This window comes from Schistocerca nitens, chromosome 8 (assembly GCF_023898315.1).
Source record: "Schistocerca nitens isolate TAMUIC-IGC-003100 chromosome 8, iqSchNite1.1, whole genome shotgun sequence".
Lineage (NCBI taxonomy): Eukaryota > Metazoa > Arthropoda > Insecta > Orthoptera > Acrididae > Schistocerca > Schistocerca nitens.
The window spans coordinates 626,347,599-626,363,584 of record NC_064621.1 but is presented as its reverse complement, the minus strand read 5'-3'; the positions used below and the strand labels follow the sequence as shown (position 1 = coordinate 626,363,584).

Below are 15,986 nucleotides of genomic sequence, written 5' to 3'. Positions count from 1 at the left end.
TTAAATAAGTCTGCTCGTTCGTCGTACTGTTCACTGCAAATAGTTGCATCTACCTTAGTACGGCGGCAGATCACCAGCCCGTTTCTCTGCATGCGTATGTACTGAGCTGACGACGTAAAAGCAGCGTTGAAGAAAACGCCGTCAATACTTACGTTGAAAAGTCCGCGCATACCCTGTAAATTTACATAATACTTTTCGGGCGGAAAGTGGTTGCTTCGTTCTCTCAGTAAAATGTCTAAATTCTGAAACGAGTATTTTATTCCATCATCATCATTTAAGACTGATTATGCCTTTCAGCGTTCAGTCTGGAGCATAGTCCCCCTTATAAAATTCCTCCATGATCTCCTATTCAGTGCTAACATCGGTGCTTCTTCTGATGTTAAGCCTATTTTATTCCATTTCAGTTAAAAAAAAATAAAAAACTACCATCAGCCCACATGTAATTAGCAAACATCACTGTCCTCTGTTCACAGTTCATGCAACCCAGTCACACGCAACGCAGCCAGAAATGTACTTACGTCGAACCTGAAGAATTACACGATTTCAGAGTCAATACTCAGCTACTGTATCTGAGTTTCACATTCAGTCCTTTTCAGTGGATTTCTATTAAAGACAATTGCTCGTCAAATATATCATATACGGATATGAAACATGCCATGCGGAATTTTATAAAGGCCGGAAGTTCACACGCGTTTATCTTGCCAACAAAACAATTGTACAACTTCCAAACTTCACAAAACTGTCCGTAAATGCAGCTGCTTCTACGACAACACAATCTGGACGCGAAATTCCTGTAACATCTTCATTTTACACATTATGCAGACGGAAACGTTCAACATGACCTGCCCGTTCAATAGCTACCCAGCGACTCCCCAGTGTTGCTCCTTCCACAACCTATAACTACCTGGCAGTGCGCGGGAACTGCTTAACTCTGATTGGTTGATAAAATGACCAGCCAATCAGAACAATCGTTCGACATCATCTAGCACCAAAACTGTCCTATGCCAATCACTATTCCCAGTTGCATTCACGACATTTCAATATGGAAATATTAATATAATGTTTATTAAAACCAAACGAAAGGAAAACTAATCTGGGAATTTATTTAGAAAACTATTACTCTGCCACTGGCTATTGTGGCTGCCTTCTTACAAAACCAAGTACTCTTAGACATACGTCACCAGCACAGTTACGTAATGTGGTACAATTTACAATATTGAATTTCTACGCATGTCTTACTTACACAAACTCACTGATTCTCATCCATTCCACAAAAAAAAAAAAAAATAGAGATATTAATTAAATAATAATCTACTTTGGATTTTATATTACAAAAATGAAAAGTAGTTAGTTTTTAATATGAGAATCCAAATAAATTGGCCTGACATTTTGTGAACTCCAGTAATGATTTCAAATAATACTAAAAGACCAGCTGTTGTTATTCCTGAGTTTTTTAGTCTAAGTGTCGGTTTGAGGAGTTTTAGGAAATTTCCTCTAACTCCGAAACTATGACAGGCAGAAGACTGAAATTTTTATACCATATTCTCTTGAATGACAAAATGCAGTGTATTGACTTTAAACAGTATTAAATAATATTTAATATAGTTTATTTAGATTCTTAGGGGTTTGAATATTCAGTCGCTCGAAGCGACACAGATACCGCTTCCCACGGCTAGCATAGCGACAGGTACGAATGAGTCATTGCTAAGACACAACTGGCTGTCTCCTTCACAGCCAACGGTTCCAATGCTACGGGCTGTTCTGCAAAATAGCTTGTTGCAATAAAGTTATAGCGCATTGACTCGAGACGTTACAAGAGGACCACGTCGGCTTTCCGGGATCTTTGCAGAGTAACTGGAGTTAGGAATGTGTCGTAGTGATTTTCTTCCATAGCCAGACGGGAATGAAGGTCCAGCGTAGTATCGTTAAGACCAGCTGCAGCAGGGCATTTGATCGTGGGTTTTTTGCGAATGCAACCCTCCTTTCCCGATGTCTTAAAGGAGCAGACCTTCTCATGTGCGAGATTTTTAACGGTCTCGATCTGAGAAACCCGCTTGTGCCAGTCAAGTACCTTGAGCAACTGTGTGTTGGTGACAGGGTTCACTATCGCAGGTAGCCACAGTGCGGCGAACCAATGCACAGTTCAGAGCTGGCGAACAGAAACCAGCAGACAGGCATACCATACAGAACCAGAATCTCATCGTGATAAGACAAGCGTCCTCCCACCCCCTGCCTCCCCCCCCCCCCACCTATCCCTCTCCCCCTCCCAACAGCAAGAGCCCAGCCACTAAACGCTGGAGGAATGTGTAAAGGTCTCCCGGAATGACTGGTCACGGTACGTACTAATGGCAGGGTAAGACTGCGTCAAAAACCAGATCCAGTTTCCCACCAGGGCACCGTTTAGACAGCTGGTGGAGGTATTCCGCGTTGGGGCATGTCAACGTGAAATGAAAAGGGGTCCTCATATTTTGTGCCTCATTGGCTGACGATACAGTACCATATTGTGCTATCACGTGCGGCTGTCTGACCGCTCACAGGAAACCATAGCCTTGATCTTCAGAAAGACGGTGATTCAACATTTTGCTCCTGAATCGTGTTAGAAGAAGAGTTCACGGACTTTCTGGATGCCCGTATGGACCGCTACGATCAAGTGACGTCAGTACGACCAGCGGCGCTGTCGTTTGAGTTGTACCCAGCTGTGGCGCAGCTCTGGCAGTGATCCGTGCATTTTGGGAGCCGGTCGGGCTGTCAACGTTGAGGATGGGTCCGCAGTGCTGTCGGTGCGTCGGCTCTTCGTTGGTATCGGGGATCAAAAGGTTTACTAGAAAATTGCATTTATTTCTTTCGCTGATGAGCGTAAAAGATGGACAAGTTACGCAGTCCAGAAGCACGCGCGGGCAGGTGTCGGGGAAGCAGTCCCCTGCCCTGCTCATGGTCTCTGTCATGGCCTTTAAAGTGTGTTAACTGTAAGGCGGCAGCGGTGTGAGGGGAGTGCGGGGAGAGGAGGAAGCAAGCATTGGCTGGCGAGGGGAGGGGAGGGCAGCCGTTGGGTGGTGGTGGGGAGGACAAGGCACGCCTACCAGTTGCAGTGCTGGCACTACAAATTGCGCGTCACTCTTACACGAAAGCAGACGAAAGGCTTCAAAGTAAAACTCGCTTTAAATGTTGTTCGTAAACGAAACTGAAATCATGTACATTAAAATCTATACATATAAAAATGAATGTATGTATGTTTGTCTACTATGCGCTCACAAACCGTTCATCCGATTACAATAGAACTTTGATGAGTTATTCTCCGAACGCCCGAAAAGCGTAATGGACAATGTTTCAACACTTAAGTCACGGTAGCATGCGTAGCGTAATCGATTAGGTAAAGGCTTGTCAAGCAGCGGACACGTGTTCGATTCCCCTTGTTCGAATTTTTTTTTTCATTTTATTTCATTCTCCGCAATGTTAAACTATTAATTATAAAATTTAAATATATTTAGACAAGTCATGTAGTATAACGTGACTGTCAATCTCTATATATAAAAATGAATGTATGTATATATGACGGTAGTATCTGTTCTCGAAAGAACACGTACCGTGGATGACCATGCAGCTTTGCTAGAAATGAAATGATAATTAAATAGACACCCTAGCTGCAAACAGGCGTTGATATACTTCACTGGGGACATGCTGAAAATGTGTGCCCCGACCGGGACTCGAATCCGGGATCTCCTGCTTACATGGCAGACGCTCTATCCATCTGAGCCACCGAGGGTACAGAGATCCCGGGTTCGAGTCCCGGTCGGGGCACACATCTTCAGCATGTCCCCAGTGAAGTATATCAACGCCTATTTGCAGCTAGGGTGTCTATTTAATTATCATTTCATTTCTAGCAAAGCTGCATGGTCATCCACGGTAACTGTTCTTTCGAGAACAGATACTACCGTCATATATAGTTAAAATATGGTTTCCCGGCCATTGACCTTCTTGTGTGAACGCACACGCTATGCCCGAACTCGTACGGGACTTCGTAGATTAATCTGCCACGAGTAATGAGTATGATGGGCAAACATCTATTAGGCGCACTACGAATGTAGTGGTGTGGACATGTTGGGAATGTGGATCTCACGGGGAGCGTGCAAGGGATAAGTCCCTGCAGACGCACTATCCTCTGTGCCCTCGGTGGCTCAGATGGATAGAGCGTCTGCCATGTAAGCAGGAGATCCCGGGTTCGAGTCCCGGTCGGGGCACACATTTTCAGTATGTCCCCAGTGAAGTATATCAACGCCTGTTTGCAGCTAGGGTGTCTATTGAATGTATGTATGTCTGCCCTCTGTGCGTTCCCAAACCATTCATCCGATTGCGATGAAATTTTGGTGATTTGTTCTCCGTACGCCCACGAAGGTTCCTAGCCGAAAAAAAAGGAAATAAGACACATTCTTGAGGAGATATGACGTCATAAACAATGAGATGCCACCGCGGGAAAATACCCAGATTTATGCATCCACTATTTGACAATGAGAGCACTTAGCGACTAGCAAAAAACATTACGTACAATTTCAAACCTTTACGAAAATTTTTCTCCCTGACACCGCCCACAAAATAATGAAAGGAAAAAAGGTTGTCGCTTACTACATTTTCTCAGTACATACCGTAAATCTGCCGCAGTAGGCACGACGTTTTAATGTATTATTTCGTTACTCTTAACTCTAATCGCAACATATTTCGCATACAGTATCCACATATATCAGTAAATGCGCCGGCAAGTTTATGTCTCTTTACGACATGTAATTCAGGAGATACGACGTGGTAAACATCGAGATGCGCGAAAAAGAGCCGCGTCAGGCATGACGTTGTTTGTTGTTGTGGTCTTCAGTCCTGAGACTGGTTTGATGCAGCTCTCCATGCTACTCTATCCTGTGCAAGCTTCTTCATCTCCCAGTACCTACTGCAACCTACATCCTTCTGAATCTGCTTAGTGTATTCATCTCTTGGTCTCCCTCTACGATTTTTACCCTCCACGCTGCCCTCCAATGCTAAATTTGTGATCCCTTGATGCCTCAAAACATGTCCTACCAACCGATCCCTTCTTCTAGTCAAGTTGTGCCACAAACTTCTCTTCTCTCCAATCCTATTCAATACCTCCTCATTAGTTACGTGATCTACCCACCTTATCTTCAGCATTCTTCTGTAGCACCACATTTCGAAAGCTTCTATTCTCTTCTTGTCCAAACTGGTTATCGTCCATGTTTCACTTCCATACATGGCTACACTCCATACAAATACTTTCAGAAACGACTTCCTGACACTTAAATCTATACTCGATGTTAACAAATTTCTCTTCTTCAGAAACGATTTCCTTGCCATTGCCAGTCTAATCTAATCCCCTCAGCATCACCCGACTTAATTTGACTACATTCCATTATCCTTGTTTTGCTTTTGTTGATGTTCATCTTATATCCTCCTTTCAAGACACTGTCCATTCCGTTCAACTGCTCTTCCAAGTCCTTTGCTGTCTCTGACAGAATTACAATGTCATCGGCGAACCTCAAAGTTTTTACTTCTTTTCCATGAATTTTAACACCTACTCCGAATTTTTCTTTTGTTTCCTTTACTGCTTGCTCAATATACAGATTGAATAACATCGGGGAGAGGCTACAACCCTGTCTCACTCCTTTCCCAACCACTGCTTCCCTTTCATGCCCCTCGACTCTTATAACTGCCATCTGGTTTCTGTACAAATTATAAATAGCCTTTCGCTCTCTGTATTTTACCCCTGCCACCTTTAGAATTTGAAAGAGAGTATTCCAGTCAACATTGTCAAAAGCTTTCTCTAAGTCTACAAATGCTAGAAACGTAGGTTTGCCTTTTCTTAATCTTTCTTCTAAGATAAGTCGTAAGTTCAGTATTGCCTCACGTGTTCCAACAATTGTACGAAATCCAAACTGATCTTCCCCTAGGTCGGCTTCTACCAGTTTCTCCATTCGTCTCTAAAGAATTCGCGTTAGTATTTTGCAGGTGTGACTTATTAAACTCATAGTTCGGTAATTTTCACATCTGTCAACACCTGCTTTCTTTGGGATTGGAATTATTATATTCTTCTTGAAGTGTGAGGGTATTTCGCCTGTCTCATACATCTTGCTCGCCGGATGGTAGAGTTTTGTCAGGACTGGCTCTCCCAAGGCCGTCAGTAGTTCTGATGGTATGTTGTCTATTCCCGGGGCCTTGTTTGGACTCAGGTCTTTCAGTGCTCTGTCAAACTTTTCACGCAGTATCATATCTCCCATTTCATCTTCATCTACATCCTCTTCCATTTCCATAATATTGTCCTCAAGTACATCGCCCTTGTATAAACCCTCTATATACTCCTTCCATCTTTCTGCTTTCCCTTCTTTGCTTAGAACTGGGTTTCTATCTGAGCTCTTGATATTCATACAAGTGGTTCTCTTCTCTCCAAAGGTCTCTTTAATTTTCCTGTAGGCAGTATCTATCTTACCCCTGGTGAGATAAGCCTCTACATCCTTACATTTGTCCTCTAGCCATCCCTGCTTAGCCATTTTGCACTTCCGGTCGATCTCATTTTTGAGACGTTTGTATTCCTTTTTGCCTGCTTCATAGCTTTATGATGCAAAAAGTGGTATTCCACGAATCCGCTAAATTTCGGTTACGCGATATATCTCACAAATCCAAAGGCTGTAAACTGAACTAAATACTTAGCGATTACAGTTACCAATAACTTAAATTGGAACGATCACATAGATGAAGGTGTGCGGAAAGCAAACAAAAGACTGCGATTTATTGGCAGAGCACTTAGAAAATGTAGCAGTTCTACTAAAGAGACTTTATTTTACGCTTGTCCACCCTGTTCTGGAGTACTGCTGTGCGTTGGGCGATTCGCATCAGACATGATTTTCGGAGGGCGTCGAAAAAGTTCAAAGCAGTGCAGCTCGTTTTGTATTATCGCGAAATGAGTGGGTGATTGCGAAGGATATGATACAAGAATTAGAGTGGCAGTCATCAAAGCAAATGCGTTTTTCGCTGTGAAGTACCTTCTCATGAAATTGCAATCACCAACTTTCTCCTCAGAGTGTGAAAATATTTTGTTGGCGACCACCTACCTAGGGAGAAATGACCATCGTAATAAAATAAGAGAAATCAGAGCTCGCGCGAATAAATTTGAGTGGTCGTTTTTCCCCTGCGCGCTGTTTGAGAGTGGAACGGTAGAGAAATAACTTGAAGGTGGTTCGATGAACCCTCCGTTAAGCACCTAATGCTGAATTGCGGAGTAATTGTGCTCTCAGTGTCGCAACGCCCTCGCGCTGAGGTCAATATGGTGTCGAGCATGCGAGAGCTGTGCCCCAGCTTATGACCTCGGCTGATGCAGTCAGCATTATCGAGTAGCATTAGCGAGTGATTCAGAGTTTCGCATGGACCTGTACGTCCGTAAATGTGCAACACGGTGCTGCCAGGGAGCAGTTTCTTAATTAGCGCATCGAGTGATGTTTTAGTAGTTAATGACAGTTGTGAACTATCAATCACTCATGTGATAAAGTTACGCAAATCTTTCTGTCACTAATGTAATAAAGTGACCTAATCTTTCACGTGTTCGTGTTACCATGTGCCACCTCACCTAGCAATCGAAGATCCCACATTTATTGCCGGATGTTTGTAGTTCCGTCTGGCTACAGCACACTAGACTATACAGGGTGGTCCATCGATCGCGATCGGGCAAATATCTCATGAAATAAGCGTCAAACGAAAACACGGCAAAGAACGAAACTCGTCGTCTAGCTTGAAGGGGGAAAGCAGATGGCGCTATGGTTGGCCCGCTAGATGGCGCTACCATAGGTCAAACGGATATAAACTGCGTTTTTCTGTTTTTTTTTTTTTTTTTATAGCAACCCCCATGTTTTGTTACATATTCGTGTAATACGTAAAGAAATATGAATGTTTTAGTTGGACCACTTTTTTCGCTTTGTGATACATGGCGTTGTAATAGTCACAAACACATGGCTTACAATTTTAGACGAACAGTTGATAACAGGTAGGTTTTTTAAATTAAAATATAGAACTAGGTGCCGGCCGGTGTAGCCGTGCGGATCTAGGCGCTTCAGTCAGGAACCGCGTGACCGCTACGGTCGCAGGTTCGAATCCTGCCTCGGGTGTGGATGTGTGTGATGTCCTTAGGTTAGTTAGGTTTAAGTAGTTCTAAGTTATACGGGACTGATGACCACGGATGTTAAGTCCCATAGTGCTCAGAGCCATTTGAACCATTTTGAACCAGAACGTATGTACGTTTGAACATTTTATTTCGGTTGTTCCAATGTGATACATGTACCTTTGTGAACTTGTATATACCACATTAATGCAATAAATGCTCAAAATCATGTCCGTCAACCTCAGTGCATTTCGCAATACGTGTAACGACTTTCTTCTCAACAGCGAGTAGTTCGCCTTCCGTAATGTTCGCACATGCATTGACAATGCGCTGACACATGTTGCCAGGCGTTGTCTGTGGATCACGATAGCAAATATCCTTCAACTTTCCCCACGGAAAGAAATCCTGGGACGTCAGATCCGGTGATTCAAATGGCTCCGAGCACTATGGGACTTAACATCTATGGTCATCAGTCCCCTAGATCTCAGAACTACTTAAACCGAACTAACCTAAGGACAGCACACAACACCCAGTCATCACGAGGCAGAGAAAATCCCTGACCCCGCCGGGAATCGAACCCGGGAACCCGGGCGTGGGAAGCGAGAACGCTACCGCACGACCACGAGATGCGGACTCAGATCCGGTGAACATGCGGGGCATGGTATGGTGCTTCGACGACCAATCCCCCTGTCATGAAATATGCTATTCAATACCGCTTCAACCGCACGCGAGCTATGTGCCGGACCTCCATCATGTTGGTAGTACATCGTAATTCTGTCATGCAGTGAAACATCTTGTAGTAACATCGGTAGAACATTACGTAGGAAATCAGCATACATTGCACCATTTAGATTGCAATCGCTAAAATGGTGGCCAATTGTCCTTCCACCCATAATGTTGCACCATACATCAACCAGCCAAGGTCGCTGATGTTCCACTTGTCGCAGCCATCGGGGATTTTCCGTTGCCAACGTCCCGTAATTCCTCTGGTGCCCTGTGGCAGAACTGTACACGACGTTCAAAGTCGTCGCCATGCAATTCCTGGTGCATAGAAATATGGTACGGGTGCAATCGATGTTGATGTAGCACTCTCAACACCTACGTTTTTGAGATTCCCGATTCTAGCGCAATTTGTCTGTTACTGATGTGCGGATTAGTCGCGACAGCAACTAAAACACCTACTACTTGGGCATCATCATTTGTTGCAGGTCGTGGTTGACGTTTCACATGTGGCTGAACACTTCCTGTTTCCTTAAGTAACGTAACTATCCGGCGAACTGTCCGGACACTTGGATGATGACGTCCAGGATACCGAGCAGCAAAAATGTTCAAATGTGTGTGAAATCTTACGGGACTTAACTGCTAAGGTTATCAGTGCCTAAGCTTACACACTACTTAACCTAAATTATCCTAAGGACAGACACACACACCCATGCCCGAGGGAGGACTCGAACCTCCGCCGGCATCAGCCGCACAGTCCATGACTGCAGCGCCTGAGACCGCTCGGTTAATCCCGCGCGGCTACCGAGCAGCATACATAGCACACGCCCGTTGGGTATTTTGATCACAATAGCCATACATCAACACGATATCGCCCTTTCCCGCAATTGGTAAACGGTCCATATTAACACGGGTAATGTATCACGAAGCAAATACCGTCCGCACTGGCGGAATGTAACGTGATACCACGTACTTATACGTTTGTGACTATTATAGCGCCATCTATCGCAAAACGAAAAAAGTGGTCCAACTAAAAACATTCATATTTCTTTACGTACTACACGAATATGTAATTAAAATTGGGGGTTCCTAATTTACAAACGCAGTTGATATGCGTTTGACCTATGGGAGCGCCATCTAGCGGGCCAACCATAGCGCCATCTGGTTTCCCCCTTCAAGCTAGACAAGTTTCGTTCTTTGTAGTTATTTCGTTTGATGCTTATTTCGTGAGATATTTGCCCCGGTCACCATCAATGGACCACCCTGTATAATATGTCTTATTGGGTTTCATTATTCGCTGTATTTTTTTTTCTGTGCAACACCATTGACGAAAAGGAAAAAAGTCAGTGCATGGAGAAATCACAGCGCCATCGAAAGCAAGACGAGGACGAGAAAACTATAACATTGACGATATTTTAGATGAATAAAACAAAACGTGTACGATCACTAGGGAGGACGACGGTTGAAACAAGCGTCCGGCCGTCCTGATTTAGGTTTTTCGTGATTTCCCTAAATGCCGGGATGTCCGAATTCCTTCCCAATCTTTCCCTAATCCTATGGGACCGATGATTCGCTGTTTGGACCCCTCACCCAAATCAATCAACCAACCACGTAAAAAACGCGTTTTAGTCACTGCGTAAATAGAACATCTATAAACCCTATCTTAATCAGATAGAAAATGTCTAGTACTATTTGAAAACAGCGGGCGAAGCGTAGCAATCGTAAACCCTGCAGGTTGGTAGCTGTACGTGATCCAGCTGGTTGTGGCATAGCGAGAGAAACTCGTGGACATCCTTCCTCGCCGATTTGATGCCGTTATCGACCTGTATTGTGCGGTGTTGTGACCTTTTTCTTTTGTCTGGTGAGCTTATTATGAGCATCACTTGCACCGTTGCAGAATTGCCTTATGTGTGCTTGCTAAGAGGGGCAGGTAGTGTTGTTCCTCAGACTGCCTCGCGGGCGGCGTCCCCTGAGGAGGACGTGGGGTGGACCTGTAGCAGCGCGCGCCGCTGTTGCGCTCGCATTGGCTGTCGGACCGCGTTCCAGGCTGATGGCGTCACGCACCGGCAGGTGTCTGCCCGGCCCCATCATCGTCGTTTGTCGTGATTTGCCTTCCCTCCCTCCCTCCCTCCCTCCCTCCCCCCCTCCCCCCTTTCCTTCCTTCCTTCCTTCCGCGCTGCGTGTCCACGGGTGGCACAGCCATGCCGAGCGTCATTTCCGCGGTACATCGCTGCATTCCTTCCGGTTGGCCGCTCCCTGTGTTCAGACTGTAGCTGTCGCTGAATTTGGTAGTTCCAGGGGGCTCGCTACAGCTCTCCGCATTGTTTGCCACCATCTCCCACCAGTAGTAAGAAGGTGCGGCGCAAACTACGCCTACGCGTTACGAATCCAGTGTCTCGGCACTCCGATGAAGTATAATTACTCGATCACGGCGCTGGTTGCGTCTGTAATATTCGGGTGTTTTCAGTTCGTTCCGTCGTTTGTCAAATACCTGTCATCACTGCGTAACTACAGTACAAAATCTGTTAGTCCCGCGTCTTGGCTGTACCTACGCGTGACACAAAATGTTTCACCGTCTCCTCCTCCATTTCAGATGTACGAGTAAGGATCAAAATACACTGCAACCTATCACTTAGGGACTAATGACCTCAGCAGTTGAGTCCCATAGTGCTCAGAGCCATTTTTTGAACCTATCACTTAACCGAAACCACTGCGGGGTTAAAGGTTCATCTGTTGCAACAGGCGTAGCTTCCATGTAGTCATCTACCACCTGTTTCCCTTCTGTCTAATACTGAACCAATATCATCGCGAGTACTATTCATGCTTTACTCATCCCTGTCCAGATGTCTTTTCCTCGTTTCATGTCATCAGCTCTAACTGTAGTATTTCCTGCGCTTCCTCTATCAACGTCTTCTCCACATTTAATTTCTTCTTTTTCGCTGTCATACATTTCTGTTAGATGTCTGTACTGAAATTCGACTAGAATGTAATAAGAATTCAGTCACCACAATGGTAATAAGAGAAATTCTATAAATTCAGTATTACTGTATATTGCACTGTTTGACTAAGGATGTTTGGTTATGTGTCGGCTGGTCCCTGCGGGTGTGTGTGTCTGTCTGTCCTTAGGATGATTTAGGTTAAGTAGTGTGTAAGCTTAGGGACTGATGAACTTAGCAGTTAAGTCCCATATGATTTCACACCCACACCAAAAGAGGTTAGGTGTAGGTGAAGACCTTGAGACCTTAATAGTGCCAGGTGAAATAAATCCATAGATAAAATAAACTATGCGTAACAAATGCTGTATTGACAGGTGTGTGTGTGTGTGTGTGTGTGTGTGTGTGTGTGTGTGTGTGTGTGTGTGTGTGTGTGTGTGTTTGCGTGGTGGGTGGGTGGGGCGGGGGGGGGGGGTATGGAAAAGAGTAATTCTGTAAATCTATAATGTAAAGAATAGTTGTAATCGGATAGTGTGTGAGATTGCTGTGTGGTTGTATTAACAATTGAAAAAAAAAAAGATTACTGCATTACTGCTCTCAGTGACAGTAAAGACGACACGATTGTCTCTACCTGCCACACTTAATGTAAATGGATAGCGGTGAGTAGGCCATTACTGGATTCGTGTTCCGTTTCATCAGGTGGCGTATTTCTGCCGATAGCAAAGTTAGCCCCTTGACAGTGCGAGGTGTGAGTAGCGGTCGCTCTCGGAGCACACATACCGCACAGCTGGCTGCCGACAGGAACGCGCATTGCCGCGGGCTGGCTTGCGCGCGACAGTCCCTCAGTCCCACGGGCCACACACGTGTCAGCGGAGCTGTCGGGTATTCACGTCACGTCAGGCGAGGTCGTTAGCAAATCCACGGCGGCGTCAGACGTCCGGCGCTGCGCCGTTACACTGACCTCTGTTCCTGGCAAAACGTGTACGGGGACGATCTTACACAGCGCAACGAGAGTCTCCGCTGCTTTGACACTTGGCGGTGGATAAAACCTGTTCGTGCACACTGCGTTCCAGAACGGAAGTCTCGTTTCGCAAGCAGTTTTCAAGGGCCGGGCGGTGGGTAAGCCATTCTCCGCGATATCCTTGCGAGGCGGTACTCCAGTTGTTTCTGGACAGCTCAGTCGGTAAGAGTGCTGCTTGTGAACGGCAGAGTCCAGGGTTCGCGTTCCAGCCAGCACTCGTTTCTAATTTTTGAAAAAGCCTCTTTTTTCGTAGGTCTTTTGCTGGATACTTCGGCATCGTGGGCTCGAAATCCACACCAGTCCCTGTACCCTAAAACGGATATATCGCGCTCAGTTCTGTACAGGACACATCCCTGTAAGAGCCGTGGTAGTTGACGGTCGTCCGCATTTTTGTCAAAATGGCCCCGCATCGCGCAGCCTGTTTACATCGTATTGTCACCTCAGAAGATGTCTTCCTTCTTAGGAACAAAGTGAAAATGCTAGGCCACACACAGTGTTGTTTGAATGTACTTGTGGCCTTGGAGGGCCGTTACAGTATTAAACGGAATTCCATCCTACTGCATCTTAGAGCTACGTCCATATGAAACTGTACAAAGTTAGGTATCAGGCCTGTGTATTACTCTGGATGACACAAGATATGAAATCTCCGTACAGGTTAGCGATCGTTCAATTCCGTCTTTTAATTACGGAAAATTCGCGTTCGAAGAATCATTTGTTTGTCTCCATTTCTCGTGTTAAAGAGCGTTCACCAGTATGTCTAACATGGAAATTTGCAATGTAGAAAAAAATTGATGTTTAAAAAACTTCCCATTATTATGTTTCCATTATTAAATTTCCATTATTAAATTACGAGTGTATACCGATAAGTAACGCCTCGAAAGTTTTTCCTCTCTTCCCAATGTTGGTTTAGGTATTACTTGTCATGCATGTTTCTCACTCGACTTTCCCGCTTCGCTGATTCAAGTTGGAATCCACTGCCGCTAGAGGGCCCGGAATGTCATAAAGCCATGTAGTCAGGGCTTCAGCGTGTAACACGACGGTGTGTCACGTAACTATGTCACAGCGTGGGAAACTGCGTGTTGTAACCGAGTTCGAACAGTCCGTCCACACATGGAGCAGACACTCATTCAGCATGATGGTTCAAAAAGGTTCAAATGGCTCTGAGGACTATGGGACTTAACATCTGTGGTCATCAGTCCCCTAGAATTTAGAACTACTTAAATCTAACTAACCTAAGGACATCACACACATCCATGCCCGAGGCAGGATTCGAACCTGCGACCGTAGCAGTCGCGCGGTTCCGGACTGAGCGCCTAGAGCCGCTCGGCCACTTCGGCCGGCGAGCATGATGGTGTTAGACAACACACGAGCGCTGCGACGCTGGCAACAAAGCGACGCCTTGGGTTCGCTGTCATCCATCATCATCATCATCATCATCATCATCATCATTATCATCCACACAATCCCAACTTAAGCCCATCCGATTTTCATCTTTCTCCAAAACTTACAGAACACCTTAGAGGACTTCACTATGGTAGTTATGAAGCGGTACAAGCAATGCTGAGGTTGTGGTTCCGTCAAGAAAGTTAAACATTCTACAGTGACGTGTCATCAAATTGGTCACTAATTGGGAGAAATGTGTTCATATTCATTGTGACTATGTCGAGAAATCAATAAATAGAGGTGAAGAAAAAATAAAAATAAAGATGTAGATTTCTTTAAAAAGCTTACTTTTCAACACACCCTTGTACATCGACGGAATGACCTTAGGCGGAAACAGAGCAAAGGAAACAGTTTTTGAGCAAGTGTCGACCAATAGTAATGTTTGGCGAGGTTCACGCCTTGCGCCATCTGATGGACGTACAGTCTTCCTTTTGGGTATTGCGTCACACTTGTATTCAATGCTGCCTTGATATTCAACTTACACGTTACAGTTCTTACGGCACTGTCTCATAAGAGTTGGGCTTCTTAATGTCTTATTCTAAATGGCTCTGAGGACTATGGGACTTAACATCTGAGGTCATCAGTCCCCTAGAACTTAGAACTACTTAAACCTAACTAACCTACGGACATCACATACATCCATGCCCGAGGCAGGATTCGAACCTGCGACCGTAGCGGTCGCGTGGTTCCAGACTGAAGAGCCTAGAACCGCTCGGCCACTCCGGCCGGAAATGTCTTAATCTAAACTGTCATATGTAAGATTCATCATTTATTTACGTTAACTTTTCTTTTTTGACTAACTGCTTTCATCTAAGTACTTCATGTTATTTTTTCTGTATTTTAATGTATCAAAAATTCTGTTGACTCTGAACGTGGTCTATACGACTATATAAAGACAAGTCGTTGCTTAACGTTGTTACAAAAATACCGCAAAGTTGTTGATCTATTTACTTGATAGTTTACACGATATTTCTAACAAGGGAACCTCCCCATCGCACCCCCCTCAGATTTAGTTATAAGTTGGCACAGTGGATAGGCCCTGGAAAAACTGAACACAGATCTATGGAGAAAACAGGAAGAAGTTGTGTGGAACTATGAAAAAAATAAGCAAAATATAGAAACTGAGTAGTCCATGCGCAACATAGGCAACATCAAGGAGAGTGTGAGCTCAGGAGCGCCGTGGTCCCGTGGTTAGCGTGAGCAGCTGCGGAACGAGAGGTCCTAGGTTCAAGTGAGTGAAAAGTTTAATTTTTTTTATTTTCAGATAATTATTATCTGTCCATCCGTCCGTCCGATGCGAGGTAACTGCGCCGTAATATGGGGACCCTACAGCTAAACAAACATCGAAACACACGACGTCAGTCGACTACAGCGCACGGAAGAGAGAGTATTCCTGCTAACGAGGCTCCCTGGCTGGCAGTTGACTGTTCGCTACTTTGGACGAGAGTGCATTAAATACGTGAGATGTATTCCGTGGGCAATATGAATCCAGCAAATACAGCTCGCGACTTCAATAACAAAAGCACTCCGTCATCAGGCCACAAGTGGCCCATCGGGACCATCCGACCGCCGTGTCATCCTCAGATGAGGATGCGGACAGGAGGGGCGTGTGGTCAGCACACCGCTCTCCCGGTCGTTATGATGGTATTCTTGACAAAAGTCGCTACTATTCGGTCGAGTAGCTCCTCAGTTGGCATCACGAGGCTGAGTGCACCCCGAAAAA

At 45.0% G+C, this 15,986-nt stretch overlaps 1 non-coding gene across 1 annotated transcript; it reads left to right on the top strand.

Annotated features, from left to right (window-relative positions):
* The first annotated feature begins 4,163 nt into the window (after positions 1 to 4,163).
* On the top strand, positions 4,164 to 4,238 carry Trnat-ugu (transfer RNA threonine (anticodon UGU)). The gene has a single exon. It is a non-coding gene; the product is annotated as a tRNA-Thr (tRNA).
* The last annotated feature ends 11,748 nt before the right edge of the window (positions 4,239 to 15,986 follow it).